We start from the raw sequence: 22,966 nt of genomic DNA, 5'->3' as shown, positions 1-22,966 counted from the left end.
TGCAGTCGCCTAAGAATTCCCCTGAACAAGCAGAGGTCATTGCAACCGGTCATGATAATACCATTTTAGTTATGAGACCAGGGAAAGATAGCTGGGAAGCAGTCCCGGCTGACAAATGTTACTTACGAGAATGAATAATGCCTGTATTTGATTTTCTTTCAGATCATTCTTTGGACTGTTGCTGCAGGATGTGTCGGAAGTGGACTGCTTTCGGGCTGGTACGACGAGAGAGGAGGGATCCCATCAACCCGGGATGAGCCAAGAATCCGAGTGTCGCGTTCATTCACTGCGTGGGATTCGTCGTCGAACTTTTGGACTGCACTAGCGAAGCGGGTGACTAGCGCCCCTCATTTCTGCTTGACACCGATGAGATCAGTGAATGATATTTTAGCAACTTGTCTGGTTGCTGTCCCTGCGTCACTGGAGACTTTAACTCGTGTTTTTAATATATCCAAGGCTCGCCCCAATGTTCTTCTGGGAGACTTTGCCACCCATGAATATTGCCCCTCGTGTACTGAACTGTCAGACCCGATACCTCCCATCCAGTCTCAAATAACTACCTATAATATCACACGAGGTGATCTATGTTTTTTCCTTACGTGTAATCCTAGTGCGATCTCTGAATGTGTACGCTTAAAACTAAAAGGTGCCACGTTATTTACCGCTCATGAACGAACTTTGTGCCTTCAAAGGACACCGAAAACATGTACTCCTGTTCTAAATAATATGACTTGCAAGAGCTTGGTAGTTGCCCCCAGTCATTATCACACGATGTTACTACCTGCCGGATGGCTTTTCTCATGTGGTAATACTTCCTGGCCATATGTCCCCGCGAATATTTCTGGAGGCCCTTGTGCTATTACTAGACTGAGTTTACTGATGTTCGCTTCACATCCAAATGCCGACGCTCGCGTGATTCGAGATACAGTGCAGTTGCATGAGGATTGTGACTCATCTTTACATTTATATTCCAAGTCTGAATACCTTAGCCTGGCTATTTCAATTATTGGTGTTCCTGCTTTGGCAGTTTATAATGCCAAATCTATTGGGAAAATGGCTTGCTGGATGGTGAAATCCATTAATCATACGTCTACAGTCCTGTCTGACATGCTATTAGACGCCCAGGGTGAACGCAGGGCTATCCTGCAAAACAGAGCGGCCATTGATTATCTTTTGCTTAAACATGGACATGATTGTTCTGACTTTGAGGGTCTTTGTTGTTTTAACTTGTCTGATCATACACAATCCATTCGAACACATATCAATAAGTTACATGACTTGACAGAAGAAGTTAGAAAACACATTGACCAGGGCTGGTTTGACTGGATCTTTAATTGGTTACCCGATGTCCATATGTTACGTCAAGTATTAGGAGGTATTCTGATTGCTATCGCCATTTTAATATCTTATCTGTTGCTTTATTCAGTGTATTCCTTCACTACTTCAATTTTGCACACCTGGTACTAGACATAGATCAGTTAGTTTTGTTTCATATTATTCTTCCACAGATGTTAGTTCCGTTTAATGGATGTATAATAGACTGAAGTCAAGGGTGAAATGTTCTGCTCGATTTTCCCGGCCCTTTTGTGTTGTAGGGTGATTACTGTGACTTCAGTCTCTTACCATCCAAGTCTAAGGGTTAGAGTAGTGAATGGAGCCTATCTGCTGGGCACTTTAACATGATCCTGTGCTCTTCCCGTAGATCAGGGCTTGCACACATAACCTAGGGGATAGATTTGTTAGTATTAGGGATAACCTGTCCTGTAGTGAGGGTATTTTCTGGAGCCGTGCTGAATTCAGGCCTGGTAGGCCTCAAACGGGAGAGACTCCATCTTTCTTTCTGCTCCGGCAGCTTGGGAAGCTTCTAGGTCAAACGCAGTGTTTTAGTTATGAGGTGTTATTCGCTTGGAGAGAACCGGTTCAGGCCGGCCCTTATCGAAGGATTGTATTTTTTCTTCATGCCGAAGACACTACATCAGGCCGGCCGGCTGGGAAAGTGTCCTTGGTACGGGGAGGTACAAGAATTTGGTGGGCGGCAGGTTACGGGCCGGAATTTTCCATGAGGAAATGCACCTCTATATTAGTGAAAGTCCGAGGCAGTTGCTTGGCACTTGTTTCAGTCCGTAGGCGGCGTCTGGCCGTTAGCAGTAGAGCTACTACTTATTCCAGGGAAGACAAACGCCATCTTGAAGGCGGAGAAGAAACCGAGAGATAGATACTCTCCTAGTAGAATAGCCAGAGAGGAGAGAGTAGCCGATGAGGAAGAGGTCCCAGTGGCTCGGAGAAGGGTGAAGGGAACAGATCCGTGCGCGGAGGTGTGACTCCCAGACGAGCCGAGGCATAGACGAGAAGGGAACCTAGATGACCACGGAGTGCAGGCTACACACTATTAAGGTGATGTCGACCCTTTCTTATTAGATTGTACAACTTAATCTTTCGCTTTTCTTTACAGGTTGTGAGTTATATTGTAATGTTGTAATGTTATGTGATTGCGTAATAAAATACCCCAGTTTGTAGTGAACCAACATGTACTGCGTGTTCTTGTATGAGAGGGTAGCCTATTCCTCTAGTCAGCTGCGGCTATATGAACAGATGGCAACCCTGATCAGGTAAGTGGTAACTGAATAAGGGAGAAGAGGAGCCCCTCAAACCAGGGAACAGGTTGTGCTCGAACTAGCAATCTTTGTGTGATCTGATGAATAATGATACCCCAGTTTGTAGTGGACCAATGTATGCTGCGTGTTCTTGTATAAGAGGGTAGCCTATTCTTCTAGTCAGCTGCGGCTATATGAACAGATGTTAATCCTGATCGGATGAGTGGTAACTGAATAAGGGAGAAGGGGAGCCCCTCGAACCAGAGAACAGGCAGTGCTCGAACTAGCAGTCTTTGTGTGATGATGTTATGGTAATCATAGGATGAACTTGTGCTGATACTGCCGTCTGGGTAGAGAGTCCTGGGTTCGTATGGGACCGCGAGGCCGCCACTTGTGATACTGCCGTCTGGGTAGAGAGTCCTGGGTTCGTATGGGACCGCGAGGCCGCCACTTGTGATACTGCCGTCTGGGTAGAGAGTCCTGGGTTCGTATGGGACCGCGAGGCCGCCACTTGTGATACTGCCGTCTGGGTAGAGAGTCCTGGGTTCGTATGGGACCGCGAGGCCGCCACTTGTGATACTGCCGTCTGGGTAGAGAGTCCTGGGTTCGTATGGGACCGCGAGGCCGCCACTTGTGATACTGCCGTCTGGGTAGAGAGTCCTGGGTTCGTATGGGACCGCGAGGCCGCCGATTGTAAGAGGTCTTGGTATGTGTATTAGGAATTCCCTGTCCTTAGGCGGTAGATATATGTGGTTACCTATTGTAGATAGGTCCTAGGGACGAAGAAACGTTCTGGCTGGGTTAGTGAGGCTCTGATGAGCGAATTCCACCTGATCCAAAAACCCATAGCAGAACAGAAGGGCACCGAACGCGATCCGGCCTGAAAAACTACGAGCCGTACGCGTGTTTTCCGCCCGACTCATACAGCTGTACGAACGAGCAAGTACGATGCGAGCTACATGAAATTCACCGACCGAGTCGTTTCCGGGTCCGAACCACTCCGTATGTGTCGGTCGGAAGCTAATCGTGGCGTGCAATGGATGCGATTTACAACCGAGCCAGTACGATGCACGCGTCGGACAGCCTGTGCGAGCCAGAGTGTCCGGCTCGCAAAAGCTCCCAGAGTCGGACTTCGGGGGTCCGCGTCGGACCCCCTAACACCCGCAGCCCTACGACTCGGACACAGGGGGAGACCTATGGGTCTCCCCAACACAGGCATGTACGGTGCGGATGGCACCGACGCGTACCCACTGTAGGGGGCGCACTTGTTCGGGACGTACCCATTCAGTCAATGGGAGCCCATGTATGTGTCGTACGACCGGCTCCCGTTGACGTCTATGGGAGTCCGACCGAATAGAGTCGGACAGCATACGTGCGCATAGTACTCGCTCGGTCGGACTGTAGGGGTCCGGCTCGGTCGGAGTGCTTTCCGACCCAGAATCGGCCCCTTAGTGTTTGTGTCTAGCAGTTCCTGTATGCCATGCGGCCCAGAGAACAGGGATTCTCGGTTAAACTCCTCTGGGCCCGCGAAAAAGAACCTAAAGTTTTATAGCATGAAATCAGTTATGAATGGGTGTGATCCTTGTTGCAGGGATGACTAATGTTGTACCGACACCAGAGGGTCAGCTGTATGGGCACATAATATAATGTTACTAGGTGCCCCTGCTGACATCCTGTATGCCCATAAGTGGAGTTATTTTTTAGGTGCCTTTAGTCTTAAATAAGAGAGAAAAATAACAATATCTCAACTGGTATCATTAAAGAGGACAGTTAGACATGTATGTTAAAAACATTACAAGAAAGGAAAACGGGAGACTCAGTGTAGGTGTTTGAAATGTGCACTTGGCATCATATAATTAAGAACAAAATTGGAAGGTACAGTTGTAACAGAACAGTAGGCAAAAAATTGCATGAGCAACCCGAATTGGACTGGGTGCTAATTAGTGTTCGTGACACATAGATTGGCGACGCAAGTGGCAATGTGCAATCAGGGTGAAACGGCGCAAAGTGCAAAGGTGAACAAGTATGTACAGTGAGTATTGTGGTTCAAGACAATAATTTACAAGATTTAGGATGAATAATGACAAAAATTTCAGTTGAACCACAGAAGGTGATGCACCATCAGTTGCGCTGAGGAGTCGACGACATTTCGATCCTATTACTAAGGACCATCTTCAGGACCGGGTTGCAGATTAAGCGGTGCTGTACAAAGAGGGAATGGAGAAGGGTCGGGGGCAAGGGGGAAAAGGGAAAGGTGGGAGCGCGTGGCAGTGGAGGTTACCTGGGGGAGAAGTTACATATACCTCGCGGGAAGTGTGATTAATGACGTCCGCGATATCAGGCGGTGGAAGAAAAGCGATGTGCGGCGCGAGGATGAGCGCTAGAAGATAGTGAGGTGTCTATCTACGCAGTCTCAGGTGCACAGTTTGTGTGAAGATAGTGAAAGCGGGTGGGCTGTGATTAAAACCGCGTAATGGAATGCGCATGCAGGTAGTGGAATGAATGGACTCATAAGGAAGGTATCCATTGTGATAGTGGTGGGGGTACAGTCAGGATGGGGGTGTGTGTAATTAATAGGTAACGGGCTGTGTGGAATCAAAGAAGCGGTCTACCTGGAGCGGACACTGTTCTGTGTCCGATGATAGAAGGAAATGAATTCTTCAGGGTCAAAGGTTCGTGGCGGTCTCCAGTGAGTAACTGACGTCCTGAGGGAAAGGTAGAGATCGTGAATGATTGGCAATGGCTAACGGGGCGTGCAGTGAACCGCGGGAAGAGTGTGGAATACCTGTATATAGAACACGTGGGGAGGACGTGTAAGTGCGGGCGCCGTACCAGGAGGATCGCATCGGCGGCTTATAGCAGATTCAATTATGAGGCTCCTCTGTGTACCACGGAGTGGGTACCGATGGGGGAGGTCTGGGGAGAAAGGAAAGGTGTAAGTGAATTACGGGTTGGAAGCAGAGACAGGTGCTCGGCCCTACTAGTAACGGCGCTTATCTTGGGCAGTGGAATCAATCCAGCGGCGGGGGAACGCTGCAGTCAGCTTGAGACCCCCACGTTCGTGTGTGGTCTGGAGGGGGACTGAAACGCGAAGGCTCTGTAAATGAAGACGGAGCTTCCGGGTTGGACTACGTCACAAAGTCATGTGATCGTAGTGTGGGTGTGTGATGAGTGACGCTGCACGGCAAGTGGCGGGGATAAGGAAAGGGGGAAGGAAGAATGCAAAAAAACGATTGACATGGAAAGAATGCGAACATTCACATGTGGATTAAAAATACGCAACAATGACCTGAATGAAGCAACGAGGAGATGCAAGAAAGGAAATGACAATTGGAATCACAGATTTCAAAATTGAACTGTGATAGTAACGCGCAATGATAGCATGAATGAAAGAGCAAGGAGATGCATGAAAGTAAACAATAAAGGCAGACTTAGTGAAAATCGTTAATGAGCGGCATGGCAATAACTCTATCTAAGGACTGCCAGGATATTTACGCAGGAGCGTCAGGAACTTGGCGAGAGTGCCTCAGCCTTCCCCTATGGCCTTCTGACTCTATCAGACTCTAGAGTATCAGATGGCACGCCAGGGGAAAACAGGGAAACAAGGAAAGGCGGGGGTAAACTCCGGTAGCGTTGCTGGCGGCAAGTCAGGAATAGTTGAGGCAATACCCAGCTGTAAAAAAAGGACTACGTTATCTCCTGTCTTCACCGTACAACCCAATGGTATGAATAAACCCCTGTCAACACCTACCACAGTTATGTTACATCTAGTCGTATAGGGGGACGGCGTATTAGGTTCAATATCTAGTATCCTCTACAACAGAAAACAAAGGGTTAGAAGGGAGCCTCCACTATATCTTAAAACATATGCTATAAATGTGTGCAACTCACCCCACCATTCTACTGGAGTATTATAAGAACACAGGATTGTACTCCACCTTGGGTCCACAAAGAATGAGAGTCGTGCTTAGTCTGCTAAGGTGAATGGGATAATCGTGATTCTGACGTAATGAGCCTTAATAGCGCAGTGGTCCACGCACAGGACAATCTCTTCTCCGAGTAGGCAAGGGAAGAACCCCCGCAAATAGGCAGAGCCCACAGGCAGTATCCAAAGTTGAACACACAGGCAGTGCCCGGCCCGGCAACGAGGACAGAGCCGGCCGCGGGACGGAGCACCAGGATAGGGTACTAAAGAATGATGGACGAAAGGAGTAGCTGAACAACTTAAGAGACCGTAACACGGCCTCAGCTTCTCCCTAAGGTAGGCGGAGTTTACAGGCAGTGCCCGGCCCGGCGGTAGGGGTTGAGCCGACCGCGGGGCGGAGCACCAGGAGTAGGGAATCTCGGGGAGAAAGAGCAGCGTGCCCGGCCCGGCGGCGGGGATTGAGCCGACCGCGGGGCGGAACACCAGGAGTAGGGAAGCTTGGGGAGAAACGGCTTCGAAAACCTCTCCCGATACAGCAGGGAGATTAGAGGCGAAGGAGGTGCCGGCTGCGGGGCGGAACTCCAGGTCCAGGGGGGTCAGGTAGAACTACGAGCAAAGACCTTCAACTAACGAGAGGACGATAATGGAAACAGGAAATACAACAACGGAAGTCAGGCACCAAGAACAAGGACGGAAATGGGGCTCGAAGCAAGAACGCTAAGCGCGTTCGTGTGCACCGAGGTTCCTTAAATACTAGAACGTCTCGGGGGTTGGACCGCGGGGCATGACACTCTACTGGAGGAACCCTCAGAGAGAGGGGAGGTGCCAGAGTCATGCTGACCTAGTAATTCAGGATTTGGCAGCATCAGAGATGTTAGGCGGTGTAGTGTGTGATGGGGCAAGTAAGGAGTGATGGAATGTACATGTTGTGGAAGGACATGGTGTCCGGGGATCAAAGTAAGATGGTACTGTTCCATTCACTAATTGTGTTCAAGCCTGTGTTCACTGAGTTACAAATGGTGATACATTTACACTCACACTTGAGGAGGGCTTTGATGTCACCACCTCTGATGGGAAGTGTAGGTTGGTCTATCACCTGCCAGGTGATGTCAGTCTCGCAATGGTTTTTCTCAATGTAGTGGGAAACCAGTGGTGCAGTAAGAACTTTGCAGTGAATTCTGCTGCAATGTTGAATTATCCTCTGTTTGACCATTTGGGTGGTCTGGCCAATATAAATGATGTCACAGGGACATTGGATGGCATAGATGACATTTTGTGACCTACAGTTCGTAAGGGTATTGAGTTTTTTTGTGGTTGATTTTAGAATCTTTGGTGTTCAATGTGAGTTCACATACAGCACAGGATTGGCATTTGTAGTGTCCAATAGCGGGGGGTAAACCCCAGGCGGCAGTGATGGTGTTCTTGCTTGTGGTGTTTGTAGGCCTTGTGATGGCATGTACTAGATGTGTGGCTAAATTGTTGCCACGTTGGTAGGAAAAGATAGGGGGTTCCTTGAAAGTTTCATAAGCTCGTAGCTTTGGCCAGTCGCGTTTGATGATCTTACTCACTTCGTTGCTGCACGGGCTGAATTTGGAGACAAAAGGTATCCTGGTCATGGTTTTCTTGGATTGTGGTATGAGAAGATGTTCACAGTGGCAGTACCAAGCTCTCTTACGGGCTCTTCTGACTAAACGTTTTGGATATCCCCCATCAAGGAGTTTTTTTATGAGGATGTCTGATTTCTGGAAGCAATCTTTCCGCCATTTGCAGTTTCTTCGAACGCGCAGGAATTGACCATAGGGAAGGCCATCCCGGAGACCTCGTGGGTGGTAACTAGAGTACTGAAGGAGGGTGTTTCTTTCGGTTGGCTTACGGTAAAGGCAGGTACCAATTATGTCATCTTCTGCATGTATAATGACATCTAGGAATGGGAGGTCATTCGGTTTAGAGTCGCAGGTGAATTTGAGGTGGATTTGGGACTGATTGAGCCATTCGATGAAGGGGTCGAGAGTCTGAGTGGTACCTTTCCATAGCAGAAGAATATCATCGATATAGCGTTGCCAGAGAGAGATGTGACTGAGAAAGGGATTTTTGGTGGTGAGTATGTGAGTCATCTCCAGGTGGTGGACGAAGAGAATGGCAAAGTTTGGGGCGAAACAAGCTCCCATGGAGACACCTTTGACTTGTAGGTAGAAAGTGTCGCGGTATAGAGAATAGGTATTTTCTAAGGCAATGTGTAGTAAATCCATGATGAATTCAGTCGGAATCAAAGCGGGTTTTGGCCTAGTCTCCAATAGTGTCTCAATGACTAAGTCCTTCATTGTGCGGGATGTTGGTGTAAAGTGATTGGGATATGATGTTGAGAGATCTAGCTCGTCCAGTGATCTGTTGTATTTTGGTGGTGAGATCAGGTAGGGGGTCTTTAGTAAGAGGGCGGTAGTGGTTGGTGTTGGATAGTTGTCGTTTCACTTCTTGGTCTTACTTGTCCGTGTTCATGACTACGATCCCACTGCCTTTGTCTGCTGGTTTGATAATTAACTCAGATTTGTTCTTGAGTGTGATCAGGGCTTGTTTCTCAGATAAGGGTAGGTTGTAGGGTACATATTCAAATTGTGCTTGGAGGTCTGATTTCACGTAGAACTAAGCGTTCAAAGGCAAGTATTTCTGGAGGCATGGCAGATGAGGGGGGATTGAAAGTGGAAGATGGGTGGAACCATGGTCCAGAGGGTTGACTGTAGGATGGTTTATCCAAGAAGAATTGGTTAAGCCGGATTCGTCGGAAGAACAGTAGGAGATTGGACTGTAGGTCCAGGAAGTTGGTTCGTTCCGTAGGGACAAAGCGGAGGCCCTTGCTGAGAAGTTGGGTCGCGTCATGGGATAGGATGTGGTCTGATAGATTGAATATGGGTATGGATTTTGGGTCCAAGGTTTGAGGGGAGGCGGAGGCTGAGGGGGGATGGCGGCTGTATGGCTGGTTACTGTTGTGGACCCCATTGGTAGAACCTGTTTCGGGTTTGTCTTTCTCCTGAGAATTGAGGTTGGTATTGGCGGTTGTTCCGAGGTCAAATTTGTGGTTGGCCGCGTCCGCGGCCTTGTCCCTAAAAACCTTGTGGGAGGTGGCAGTCTGTTGGTCGCTCTGGATGTGCTTGGTCCCTCAACCGGGTCAGAGTCCTCAATCGAGGTATTGGAAGAGTCGTAGAAGGTAATCTGTTGGTTGTTGCGGTATCTACCCCAGTTGCGGGTCCTTTGGGGGGGGGGGGGATGTATGGAGTGTTATAGAATTCGTCTTGTAGATATGGATATGTTGTATCTACGTTGTAGAATTTTATGTCCTTCTGGATTTTCGTTATTTTCTTGTTGAGCTCAAAAGTGTTGAAGGTGGCAATGGCTGTGTTAATTTTTTCTAGGAGAATTTTGGCGTCTGAAGGCGGTGTCAACCAGAATAAGTCTCTCTAGTTCTGCTATCTCTTCCAGTTCTTTGAGGCTGTGTTTAATTGCTGTGTCAATTCCAAGGACCATCCAGTGGCGTGAGCAAGTTGTGGCTAGATAACTGAAGCCAGTACGAAACTTTGGGTCTTGAGTGAATATGGCTGGAGTATTTCTGATTTGTAGACCCAGTGGGATGACACCTGGTTTAAGGTATTCTGAGAGCATTCGGGCATGGAGTTCGGTTCGGATTTGTTTTTTCTTTAGTTTTTCAAGTTTATCTAATAAAACATGGGAGGTGTTGGTACTGGGGGTAGTGGTGGTGGTGGTTGGATGTCCGGAGAGAAGAGAAGGGCCTCCAATTATGCGTTGAATATAATCCTCTGAGTAGCCTTAAATACACATCCTTGCCAGCTCAAATAAGACTGCCTGGGCTTGCAAAGGCAGTCAGCAGAGGAAGACCCAGTCTGTGCTGAGGGGCTGGCTGCCAAAACGTCATACAGGAGTCAAACAAGAAGGATTTAATGTAATAAGTTGTCACTTCTGAAGCGAGAAATGTAGGAAACCTTTCTCACTTGTCAATCACCAGTGGCCATCTTTGAGCATCAGTGCTTTTGGCCACCATTGTGACTACCTTTCCTCTAGCACACGATGCATCCTGCCACATGTATTACTGAGCACCCACCCGACACATCCAATAACATGAAGGGCTCCATGACTTTCCACGAATTGCAAAAAAATAAGAAAGACTGGGATGCAGAGAGAAAAGCTTTCAGACCAATTCACAATAGCTGTCCTGCTCTGGATTAATATTTCAAGCTCACCTTTAAAGAGGGTAGGATGGCCCTGACATGCTGACATTGAAGCACTGGTACACGGCACAAATTTTGATATTTAACAATAATTGTTAGTTGTTATCTCGCTGCTAATCTGAAAACCACATGAGTAGATCAGCGCTTTCATAATAATGAATGCCTCGTGCTTAAAGGGATTAATGGCTTCTAAGACATAAAGCGAAGTGCAGGGAGTGAGCCATAATCAGCCAGGACCATCCTGTCACTGAGGAAGCCATCATCAGCCTGGACCATCCTGGCACTGAGGGAGCCATCATCAGCCTGGACCATCCTGTCACTGAGGGAGCCATCATCAGCCTGGACCATCCTGTCACTGAGGGAGCCACCATCAGTCTGGACCATCCGGTCACTGAGGGAGCCATCATAAGAATGGACCATCCTGTCGCTGATGGAGCCATCATCAGCCTGTGCAGTCAAATCGCTGAGAGAGCCTTCATCAGTCTGGACCATCCTGTCGCTGATGCAACTATCATCAGCCTGGACCGTCCTTCCACTGAGGGAACCATCATCAGACTGGGCCATCCTATCACTGAGGGAGCCATCATCGGCCTTAGGCATCCTATCAATGAGGGAACCATTATCAGCCTGGACCATATATAACTGAGGGAGCCTTCATCAGCCTGGACCATCCTGTCACTGATTGAGCCATCATCAGCCTGTGCAGTCAAATCGCTGAGGGAGCCTTCATCAGTCTGGACCATCCTGTCGCTGATGCAACTATCATCAGCCTGGACTATCCTTCCACTGAGGGAACCATCATCAGACTGAGCCATCCTATCACTGAGGGAGCCATCATCAGCCTGGACCATCCTGTCACTGAGGGAACCATCATCAGCCTGGACCATCCTGTCAGTGAGGAAGCCACCATCAGCCTGGACCATCCGGTCACTGAGAGAGCCATCATAAGAATGGACCATCCTGTCGCTGATGGAGCCATCATCAGCCTGTGCAGTCAAATCCCTGAGAGAGCCTTCATCAGTCTGGACCATCCTGTCGCTGATGCAACTATCATCGCCTGGACCGTCCTTCCACTGAGGGAACCATCATCAGACTGGGCCATCCTATCACTGAGGGAGCCATCATCGGCCTTAGGCATTCTATCAATGAGGGAACCATTATCAGCCTGGGCCATGTATAACTGAGGGAGCCATCATCAGCCAGGACCAACTTGTCACTGAGGGAGTCATCATCAGCTTAGACCATCCTGTCACTGAGGGAACCATCATCAGCCTAGGCCAACCTATCACTGAGGGAGCTGCGAGCCTGGGCCATCATATCATGTGACCAGAATAGTTTTAATCCGACGTCTGGTCTGAATCAAGTTTGGCAGGCACTAATAATCTTTTTTGTTATACTAGTAGAGTTCTGCAACTTTTCTCGCACCACAGTTTCCACATTTTTAGCAGGTCTACTATTGGTTAAGAGCCATTCAGCAGAAATAAACAGCTTCCACCTCTTTAAAGTTGAATGGTTTATCCACCCATTTCCTCTGCGGAGACTGCACTGTTAACTCGACTTCCTTGTAAGTGAAAGACGTATTTTTATCTTGTTATAGATAATAAGTACTTCAATGTGACAAGCTTTAAAAGAAGGAGGAATGCTTGACTGAGTCAGGCGGCATGAAGGTAATTTTGGATTGACCGGGAATATCTAAGTTGACACTGTTCAAGTCCGTGAGATCTTTGACAGTGTTTGTGTATAAAGTGAAAGCCACAAAGAGTGTGCGGTCTGATTCAGTTTTATTACGTACAGAGAGCGCTGCCTAGCTACACCGCAGCGCTGCTTTACCTTTCTGCGCAGATTGACATTGTATACCTTATTACAGTAAATGCGCTGTCCTAAGGGAGCCACAATCTTGCCCTTGCCTTTCACTAATGCACTGTCCTATAACTGTGCTTTTGCAATCTGCCCATGTGAAAGGGGCAGAGATAACGCAGCAGGGGATGTAGTGGGTGACTGCACATGCCATCCTGGCTGATGACGGCCGATAGCCAGAAACCGGTCCTAGGATGCTTGATTCCGGTCCAGGGAAGACATGGCTTGGCAGTTCGGGCTGGACTGTTCCCATGAGGCACAGGGTCAAGACTGATTTGCATATGGCCATGTCTGAACTGGGCTGGCGTAGTGGGCAAAAGAACGATGGATTTAACCCAGATCTCTTGACTGGGGGAGAATGTCTGCATTGTCAGCATTCCGTCCATCATTTGTTTGTTGTAACGCTTTTCGCCCTAAGTGGAATGGGTATGCCCAGACGTGGGTCCCGTGCTTACTACGCCACTGGAGTCAAGCTATCCTGGCTGATGACGGCTGATAGCCAGAAACCGGTCCTAGGATGCTTGATTCTGGTCCAGGGAAGACATGGCTTGGCAGTTCGGGCTGGACTGTTGCCATGAGGCACAGGGTCAAGACTGATTTGCATATGGCCATGTCTGAACTGGGCTGGCGTAGTGGGCAAAAGAACGATGGATTTAACCCAGATCTCTTGACTGGGGGAGAATGTCTGCATTGTCAGCATTCCGTCCATCATTTGTTTGTTGTAACGCTTTTCGCCCTAAGTGGAATGGGTATGCCCAGACGTGGGTCCCGTGCTTACTACGCCACTGGAGTCAAGCTATCCTGGCTGATGACGGCTGATAGCCAGAAACCGGTCCTAGGATGCTTGATTCTGGTCCAGGGAAGACATGGCTTGGCAGTTCGGGCTGGACTGTTCCCATGAGGCACAGGGTCAAGACTGATTTGCATATGGCCATGTCTGAACTGGGGTGGCGTAGTGGGCAAAAGAACAATGGATTTAACCCAGATCTCTTTACTGGGGGAGAATGTCTGCATTGTCAGCATTCCGTCCATCATTCATTTGTTTGTTGTAACGCTTTTCGCCCTAAGTGGGATGGGTATGCCCAGACGTGGGTCCCGTGCTCACTACGCCACTGGAGTCAAGCTATCCTGGCTGATGACGGCTGATAGCCAGAAACCGGTCCTAGGATGCTTGATTCCGGTCCAGGGAAGACATGGCTTGGCAGTTCGGGCTGGACTGTTCCCATGAGGCACAGGGTCAAGACTGATTTGCATATGGCCATGTCTGAACTGGGGTGGCGTAGTGGGCAAAAGAACGATGGATTTAACCCAGATCTCTTGACTGGGGGAGAATGTCTGCATTGTCAGCATTCCGTCCATCATTTGTTTGTTGTAACGCTGGGAAAGGCAAACAGATCCCTAGGAAACCCTTTCCCAGATCGAGGAGTCGCCTACAGCGAGTGGCGTGTACTGACTGTGTGCCCGCTCTAAATGGTGCTCAGTTGGCATGTGCTGACGCTCTTTAACTCTACACCTGCGCCTGTAATATTGTGTACAGGCAAAGTGCTTCCTTATTGCATGTAACCACACCCCAATGCAACTGAAGACCCCCTCCCTAAGATCACGCTAACACCAGAAGAGGTTACATAAGCGTCTGCTGCCCCCTCTGTAATACCACAGTGCCACAGGAAGCAGGTTCAAACTCCTGCTGCACCCTGGGCGCTCACTGTAATAAGGCCCCAGCTGACATTGAATAGGGGCGGATGAGAGCAGACGGCTGAGGCTTGGGGTCCACCGACTCTTCCTCCGGTCCCTTTACCCCTGTAGGGTCTAGCCCACTGGGCAAATAAAGAATTCTAGAAACATTGGAATGAGACAGCGGCTTGGCGGCACCTCAAAGACAAGGCCCTAGCTAGAAAAGATCCGTATACAGGGACACGGACTCCAGACTAAGCCTCATCTTGGAATGATTAAAACTACAAAGTGAGTTTTCCCGGTCTGTGAATGAGCATGTGTGCGCACAGACCTGAGTGTGCCTCGATTCTTTTGTTATGTTATGGTATATTATTGGAACTTATATAGCACGTGTATACCCGTAGGTGCCTTGGCGCTTACTGGATCATGATACAACTGTACTGAGGTATAGCTAACTTCTGAAAAGCCAGGTCTTAAGTTCTTTCCTGAATGCTAGAAGGATGGGTATGGTCCTAAGATATACTGGAAGAGAGTTCCACAGCCTGGGGGTGCTATAGCTGAAACTCCTACCTCCCAAATTCATTTTCCTGATTCTAACAGTGGTAGCCAGTCTGGCGTTGGCAGATTGGAGAGATCTACTTGGAGAGTAACAACTAAAAACATGCCAGAGAAATCTTGGACCTTCACTGTGCAGGGCCTATGAGCAACGCAATGCGCCTTCTATTTGATTCGCTGGCAGACCGGGAGCCAATGAAGATCCTGAATGCCCGTGGCTATCGACTGATATTTGGGATCATCCAGGATCAGTCTGGCGGCTGCATTCTGAACCGCCTGAAGCTTCCTAAGTAGTCTGACTTGTAGATTCATGTATAAGCCGTTAAAATATTCCAGCTTGGACAGAATTAGCGAGGACATGACCATCTTCCTGGTGTTTCTAGGAATAAAGGGGAGGATTTTCCTCAAAGTTTTAATGGTGTAGAAAGAGGACACCACAACCTTCGACACCTGGGTCTCGTAGTTAAGTTTATCATCCATGATATTGCCAAGAAATGTGGATTTAATCATTGGAGTGGGGGGGGGATGGGCACAGGCTGTCTGGCCACCAGGCAGGAGACCAAGGTGGAGCGAGGTTACCAAACAGTAGCACCTCCGCTATGCTTGAATTCAGTTTCAAGCAGTGTTTGCTCATCCAGCTGCTCAGGGCAGTCATGGAGTTTTAGAGAATGGCTGACGTCTTTATCCACCGTGGAGATCACCAACTGGGTGTCATCACCATAGGATGTTGGGTTCAGCTTAAAGCTTCTAATCAGCGGGGCGAGTTCAGATACAGATATTAAAAGGCGTCGGGCTCACTGAAAGGCCCTGAGAGACCCCACAAGGCAGAGTAAACGGCGAGGATTTAAACTGACCTAGATGAACCGTTTGGGATTTCCCAGATAGAAAGGATGTTAGCAGTGTAAGGGCCTTTCCTCTAAAGCTATATAGTTCAAACGGTGGATCAGTAGGCCATGGTCCACCATATCGAAAGCAGCGGACAGGTCCATCAAAATAAGAGCCGGACCCTCCACTGTCTAATGTCATTCGCACTTCTGTGGTTTTTATCAATGCAGTCTCAGTGCTATGATTAGCTCTAAACCCAAACTGACTGGGGTCTAGAAGCGGATTTTCGAAAATAAATTGGATAGTTCTACATTGATTATTTTCTCCACGGTGATTTTTGCAGACAACGGAAGTCTTGAGATGGGGCGGTAGTTAGCTGGATCGCTAATGTCAAGGTTTGGTTTCTTGATAAGGGGGAGGATACCGGCTTGTTTCCATATGCTAGGAAATGATCCTTACAAAATAATCTGATTAAATACTGATGACAGATGGGGGGGGGGGGGGGGTAGTGTACGGTTTAGCCATCTGTAAAATCTTAGGGGGATAAGGGTCATTCGGGGAGCCAGATTTGGCAGCTGAAAGGAGCAAAGCTACTTGATCTGTGGATGTTGGCGTAAATTCTGTGAGCAACGCATCAATGGTTGCTTTGTGGTCTATTTGGACGGTGTTAACTTTATTTTTATCAAAGAGATCAAAAATGTGTTCAACTTTATTTTTAAATGTATAGGCAAGCAAGTTACAGAATTCTTGGTTGTGACGAGAGGAATTGTTTTTTGTAACTACGGTGAGTTTATTTACTACCTGAAACAGTTCTTTGCTGGAGTTGCCGGCTTTTTCAGTTTGTTGAATATAGTACTGGCTTTTTTCATTGATGGCCATCTTTTTATAGTTTGTAAGAATAGCTTTGTAAGGGTGTTTTTCAGTCATCATAGTGTTTGCGCCAGTTCCTCTCTTGTCTCCTGCATGCTTGTTTTTCCAATCTGTTGTAGGCTCTTCTCTGTCATGGGTGTACCAGCACCCAGGCATAGTGGTGGGGTCCGCTGAATCCCAATGACACTCTTGTACTATACCAGGGAGACAAGGGGGTCTATTTGTCTTGCTTGCGTTAGACACCACCGCAGGCTTGGTGTCCCACAGGGAAGGTGACCCCCCCCTAACAAAAGATAACACCATGTGAGGGTCAACTAGGCCTGAACACATCTCGTGACACTGGAACGCAATTGTTTCAATCCTGGGCTTTTATTTATTTAATGATTTTCCTATTGGTTAATGCATTTGGTTCAGTTCACCTGATCCAGGACTGCAGCTCCCAGAATTCACTGCTCTATTAAATAAAACTCAGGAACCGGAAACAATGCCTTCCATTGGCAGGAAGTGATGTTGCACCCGTATGATCAAGACGAACTTTTGCTTTGATGCGTTCTATCACAAGGTCCAGAAAAGTTGAGACGCTTGGTAAGTGGACAGTTCAAGAGACAATGTGTCACCCTTAAGGGAATAATGTTTTTGCTGGGGATGTTTCATGCTCGCCTTTAGACTACAGAGGGACTCAGTTTGGAACTGATGACTGCAGGGAGATGAGTGAACATCTACCAACATTTAGGAACAGAGAAGTGGAGGCTTCAGAGATAAAACCGGAATTATTTCATTTCGGCAATAAACGTTAGTGAAGTGCAGTATTTACTAAAGTAATATTTTTCTCGCACAAAATCGTGAGTCTTCTGTCTGAGGAGTCCTTTGTTGTGTCCATAGAACAGTAATTATTTTTTGTGAATTATTGTTCAGAATTGTAATGATTTCAAGGAGATTCGGACCCAATAGGGAATAATGTTAACATTTAAGGGCAATTTAATCCAGCCATACATCTTTGTAAACATACTGGCATTCCTTAGAAGTCTGTCGGTAAGAAAGACTAGAGCGGCTTAATTGAGTTAACATTGTACTTATATAGCGCTTACAGCCAAGGTCTGGAGCTTCGAAGCGCTGTTAAGGAAATAGGTGTTACATTAACACGCCAGCTAGAAATACAGGTTTATTAAAATAAAACGATAGCAGGGCAGATGCTTGGAAGCTGTATAAAGAACTCTGCAACCAGGGACAACCCCACTGAGATGTCCTACGGCGTATCGGTTGCTCTGCACACAGCACTCCAGCCCAGGCCGAGATGTTCTATGCCGTCTGGGGGTAACTGGCCACCACGCCACAATAAAGACAATTATCAGAATAAATACACATATGCGGGGAGTGCATAAGTAGCAGGTGCCCCGCCCCTCCCCCGCCGTCTTCGTGACGTTGCCAAAGCATTGTTTCCCTGAATGGAGGCGACTCCAGAACATCCCGGGTCCAGGGATCGCCTGCCGCCATCCAGCCTCCGGGACGGAGGCCGGTCCAGGGACCGCCTGCCTCCGGGGCGGAGGACGGTCCCAGACCGGCCTCTGTCCCGGCGGCTGGAGGGCGGCAGGTGGTCCCGGGACCCGGGATGTTTTGAGTCGCCTCCATTCAGGGAAACAATGCTTTGGCAACGTCACTAAGACGGCGGGGGAGGGGCGGAGGCCGGTCCAGAGACCGCCTACCTCCATCCAGCATCGGGGGCAGAGGCGGGTCCAGTGACCACCTGCCTCGCTCCCATCCACAGGGAGAAGATTCATCCCACCTCCGAGGCAGAGATTGGTCCAGGTACCGCCTACCTAAACCCCAGATTTGGGTTCAGGTACTCACCCCCTCCATCCCATCCCCAAGGAAGCAGCTCCATTCATCTTCCAGGACAGAGGCTGGTCTAGGCGCCCGCTGCCTCCACCACATCCAGCCTTGGGGCACAGCTGGTCCAGATACCCCTGCATCCCTACCATCCACAGGGAGGAAACTCCAGCAATCCTCCCGGGCAGAGGATGGTCCAGTCGACCCCTGCTTCCACATCCATCCGCCCGGTCAGGGAATGATCCAGGCACCCCCTATATATACGTCCCCTCGGGCAGGGCCTGGTCTACGCACCCTCTGCCTCTACACCCATCCTCCCGGGCAGGTCTAAGCGCCCACTGCCGCTGCATCCATCCTCCCGGGAAGAGATTGGTCCAGGCACCCCCTGTCCATCCTCCCGGGCAAAGGTGCAATCTGGGCGCACAGGGCGCGCTTCCTACCTGAGCAGGCACCGTCTCCTCTTCCCCCAGAAGCTCCGATCGGGCTGCAGCTGCGGAGCCCCGTGCAGACGTAGGTGTGTGCAGACTGCGCTGCGAAGCCCTGCCGTGGCACTGTATTGTCTCCGTTGCTGCAGCAGCCACCAGCAACCGTCCCCTGCCCTCTATGGCTGCGCGCCGAGGCCTGCTGCTGCCCCCTGCTGGCACGGAGGGTTAGTCACACGTCTTTGTTCTGCTGGAAGCTTGTTAAAGGGAGCGAGCGGAGTTGTGGAATTCTGCCAATATATTACAGCAAGAGACCAAATACCACAAAACCATTTAAATATATGGTATTGTGGTATTTGGTCTTGCTGTAAATATGTATATAATATATCCATACAACCCAAGTTTTAAACATTCTATTGAATACTCCTACGTGGGATATTGTTGTCATATCGAATACATTTATTTCTACTTGTTCTTGTTACCCAACTCGATGGTACTCATTTTATCGATCTCAGAGGATAAAAGGCTGAGTGGAGCCGCCGCAATTTTAACCTGTAACCATAACGTCGGACACATGCTCCTGTAGGGGACGCATTAGTCCACCGAGCCACCAGACGCTGAAAACAGGGTGAGCTGAAAACCCTACCACAGAGTAGGTTCCACTTCCTATAATGCAGGCTCTGCATGGGGAAATCCTGGATGTGTTTTTTTAACAGCCCCAGGACATGGGAGGCAGCCCCTGCCGGTGAAGGCCAGCGACTATGCTAAGATGATACCAATGCCATCCTAAGGTTTTTGGGATCCCCAGCCAAGACCTCTTTTAGGGGATCCCAGTTCAGAACAACTTTGAGTTTCAAAATCCATGTCCCGCGTATTCACGTCCGCATGATGCCGATCAATTCTGAATATAAGTCAACATTTGAGAACCAGGAACCGTTGAACCCTCCCTTGTCCAGGAGCCCCAAAAATCCTTAAGATGACACTGAGGAGGTAAAGGTGGGCGCAGAGAGAGAGGTGTTATTGAGAAAGAGAAAAGACTGGCATCGAATAGAAAGTTCACCTTCTCGGGGTACCCCTTGGAACGTGGGGGTCCTGGGCAATTGCTCACTTTGTTCATACCCGCCTTCAGGACCTAGGGTGCCACCTGGCCAGTTGTATGCCAGCACTACCGGTATTCTAATGTCCCTGCGGGTACAAAAATAAGAAAGCTGGTATTTTATCCCTGGTCAGTACATATTTTAAACACCAAATCTTAGAGAAAAAACGCTTTAAAATGTGTTTTACAGCTGCCCGTGTGACCCCTGACGGATAATAAAAGTAAACGAAGTCAGGAAGGGCATGTTAAAAATGAACACAAACAGTTACATCTAAAGTTCTGTGTGATACCCTGGGAAACAGAGAAGTACCGGTATTTGGGCATACAGGTAGCACATGGACCGGTACCACAATACCACCTTAATTTGGGCCGGGTTGTGGACACCTTGAGCACTTCATATGGTTCTGAAACACACTCCCGGGGTCAGTAACGGGCAGGGGTGCTTTGAGCAAACTGGAGCTGCCTCGTTCTCTGTGTGTAATGCAGAACGCGATCTGTGTCCCGCTGTACTCCCTGATCAAGAAACCCAACAGCCTCCTGGTGTCATTGGTGTGAGGGGTGTGGGGGGGCAAGAGGAGCAGGGTCGGGATGGATGTCCTAAAATCGGACCCCCTGGAAGGCGGGTTCGGACTCTGGGTCTGCAGCAGGGACATTTTAAGGATTTTGGGGGCCATGGGCCAAACATATTTGGGGGGCCCCTGTTCACAATAACTTTGAATTCACTGTCCATTTTACGTTCATTCACACCCTTGCTATGTCACGCAATATTTAATGATACTTTCAAAATGTATGAAACAGTAAAAGAAAGAAGAAAAATGAGCTGTAATTACTTACATTACATTTTATAGTGATTATGTTACTTGAATCCACACCTGAAGACAAATGAAGATCAGTGGGGCCGTCTGGTTGTGCTAGACCACTCTCTCAGTCACTCTAAGTATCACATATAACATTATTGAAGTAGGCCAGAGTGATGTTGTCCCATTTTCTAGCAAAATTCTGTATCCACCTGTCTAGATTCAATCAATGTCTTGTTCCATGATATTATTTTTCATTCATTTCAGCCTGAGGTATAGAACTTTCTATGCATTTACTATTTTCAGTGCTGTTCTTCTTACCTTCTTTCTATTGTTAACATTGGTTCTTTCTTTCCTCAGACATGCTCAGAACATCACCTTTAACATTTTACTGGTGAAATTCAAATTGTTTAAGGCCTTAACAATGTTGATTCTGGGATGAACTTTATTGCATGGGCTGACAGCAAACAGTCATAAATACAGAAAAGCATTGGCGTTCAACCTTCTTCAACGTGTTCTGTGCAATAGGTGTTTGTTTGGATGATATCATATACATCATGGTTCATAGGTTAAACAGAACATGATTGAGCAATTATCCTTGTTGGACCTCATCTTGTATCTCTGCAAATCTTGTTACCTACACCTGACCTGTGCAGTAATTGTGTTTAGGAGTTATATTTTAATTTTGAGGAATTGAACATAAATGCTGCTGGGTTTGGAAGTTTTGTTGAAGGCAATGTTTGCTGCCTGTATCAAAAGCTTGAATTAAGTTTCAATGATAAGTAGGAAGTTATAGACCATAGAAAGTTATAGGCTTTTGTGAACTGCTGACAATACTTTTATGATGCTCAGATGGACCCTATTTATGATTTACCATTTTCCTGGTCTACTCAGTCTTGGAGATGCCTGCAAGGCATCCATGCTGTTTTCCTGAATGGTCAGGCCCTCTTTGGTTGTTTCATAGTTGGAGAAGGACGAAATAGGCAAGATTGAGTACAAGAACTCTATGTTGTTGGCTTGAATTTTGACAATGCTGTTTGTCACATAGAACACGGTTTTGGCATTTTCTTGCGAACATTATTCAAAGTGATTTTGTTCTTGGGTCTTCTTCCCATTTGTCAGTTTTTCTTGTCATATAATGTCAATGCTATAAGTGCACAATGTGCTGTGATTCCAGAGCATCTAGGGGTATTTTAAGTGAAGTTTAGGTTGTAGAAGTCAAACATCTTAATGCAGATGATTTTTAGAAAAAGGAAAGTAAATGCGTTTCTATGAATATTTACTTAGATTCAATGAATACCAAAAATGTCACTATGTGTTTCTGCAAAATAAAGCTTCTAAGTCAAACCTTGGAGCATCTCTGTACAATATTAGGCACCTGTAAGACACTACTTAAAGTATGCATCTCTTTCTGGATTTGCTAGCAGTAAACTCATTAACCAGATCAGCAAATTCTATTTCTTGGAGCATTTCTGACTCAATACTCAGCAGAGCCAGAGAATTGAGTCTGGCTTGTAGCATTCGATTACGTAGCTCATTTTTTATGAGCTTCAACTATGAAAAGGACCTTTCACCAGTACAGTTTGTGACCATCATCGACAAGAATATTCGCAGTGCAATTTCAATGTTAGGGAAAGTGTTCTCTAGTTTTTCAGTTTTTATTTTCCTGTAAAGACAAGTCATTGAAATTGTTTCATGTTTGTGTACAGGATAACTGCTGGCATTCCTTGATGAGATCAGATTTGTTCAGGTCTTTATAGTACAAAGAGGCAAGTTTTTCACACCACCCTTCGATTTCTTTGGTGTTCATGTTTTTTAATTCTATAAAGAAGCCAAACCGATTATTTAGGTCTCTATACGCTTCGCTTCGCCGTGTTAAACCATCAATCAGAGAATCCATGATCGGTAAGTATGCTTCTACTTTAAATTTGTTCCGCCCTTCAAGTACGGTGTCACTAGAGGGTCCTTCAAACCGAGTTTGTCTACTGCTTCGTTGTTTTGTACGCTTTCCAAAATCTCTGTAATGAGTATCAGGAGCTTTTGCCTTTGCCTTGCATTCATAGTCATCAAATTGGTCTCTCAACTTTTGGACATAAGACTTCAAAGATAGGTTAACATCTTCTTTTTGTTTCGTTGAAACGCATCAGTATGTCATTCCAGAGAATGGTCAAGAAAATGGTTTCCAGCTTGTCCATTTTTTTAAGGAGACTAAGTGCATCATGCATTGTATCTTTTGACTGAATGTGATCATTTGTCAGTGAATCAAGAGCAGCTTTAATTCTTTCA

The 22,966-nt window shown here is 47.5% G+C and overlaps 1 protein-coding gene across 1 annotated transcript in view; it reads right to left on the bottom strand.

Moving 5' to 3' along the window:
* Window positions 1–19,012, bottom strand: part of LOC146863347 (uncharacterized) — a 53,586-nt gene extending 34,574 nt beyond the window's left edge. The window contains exon 1 of the mRNA XM_085642788.1: window positions 18,806–19,012. The gene's annotated coding sequence lies outside the window, so the exon portion shown is untranslated. The remainder of the gene's footprint in view (window positions 1–18,805) is intronic.
* Window positions 19,013–22,966: the final 3,954 nt, after the last annotated feature.

Source organism: Triturus cristatus, chromosome 2_2, assembly GCF_964204655.1.
Source record: "Triturus cristatus chromosome 2_2, aTriCri1.1, whole genome shotgun sequence".
NCBI classification, from domain to species: domain Eukaryota; kingdom Metazoa; phylum Chordata; class Amphibia; order Caudata; family Salamandridae; genus Triturus; species Triturus cristatus.
This window is presented reverse-complemented; position numbering and strand designations above follow the sequence as displayed.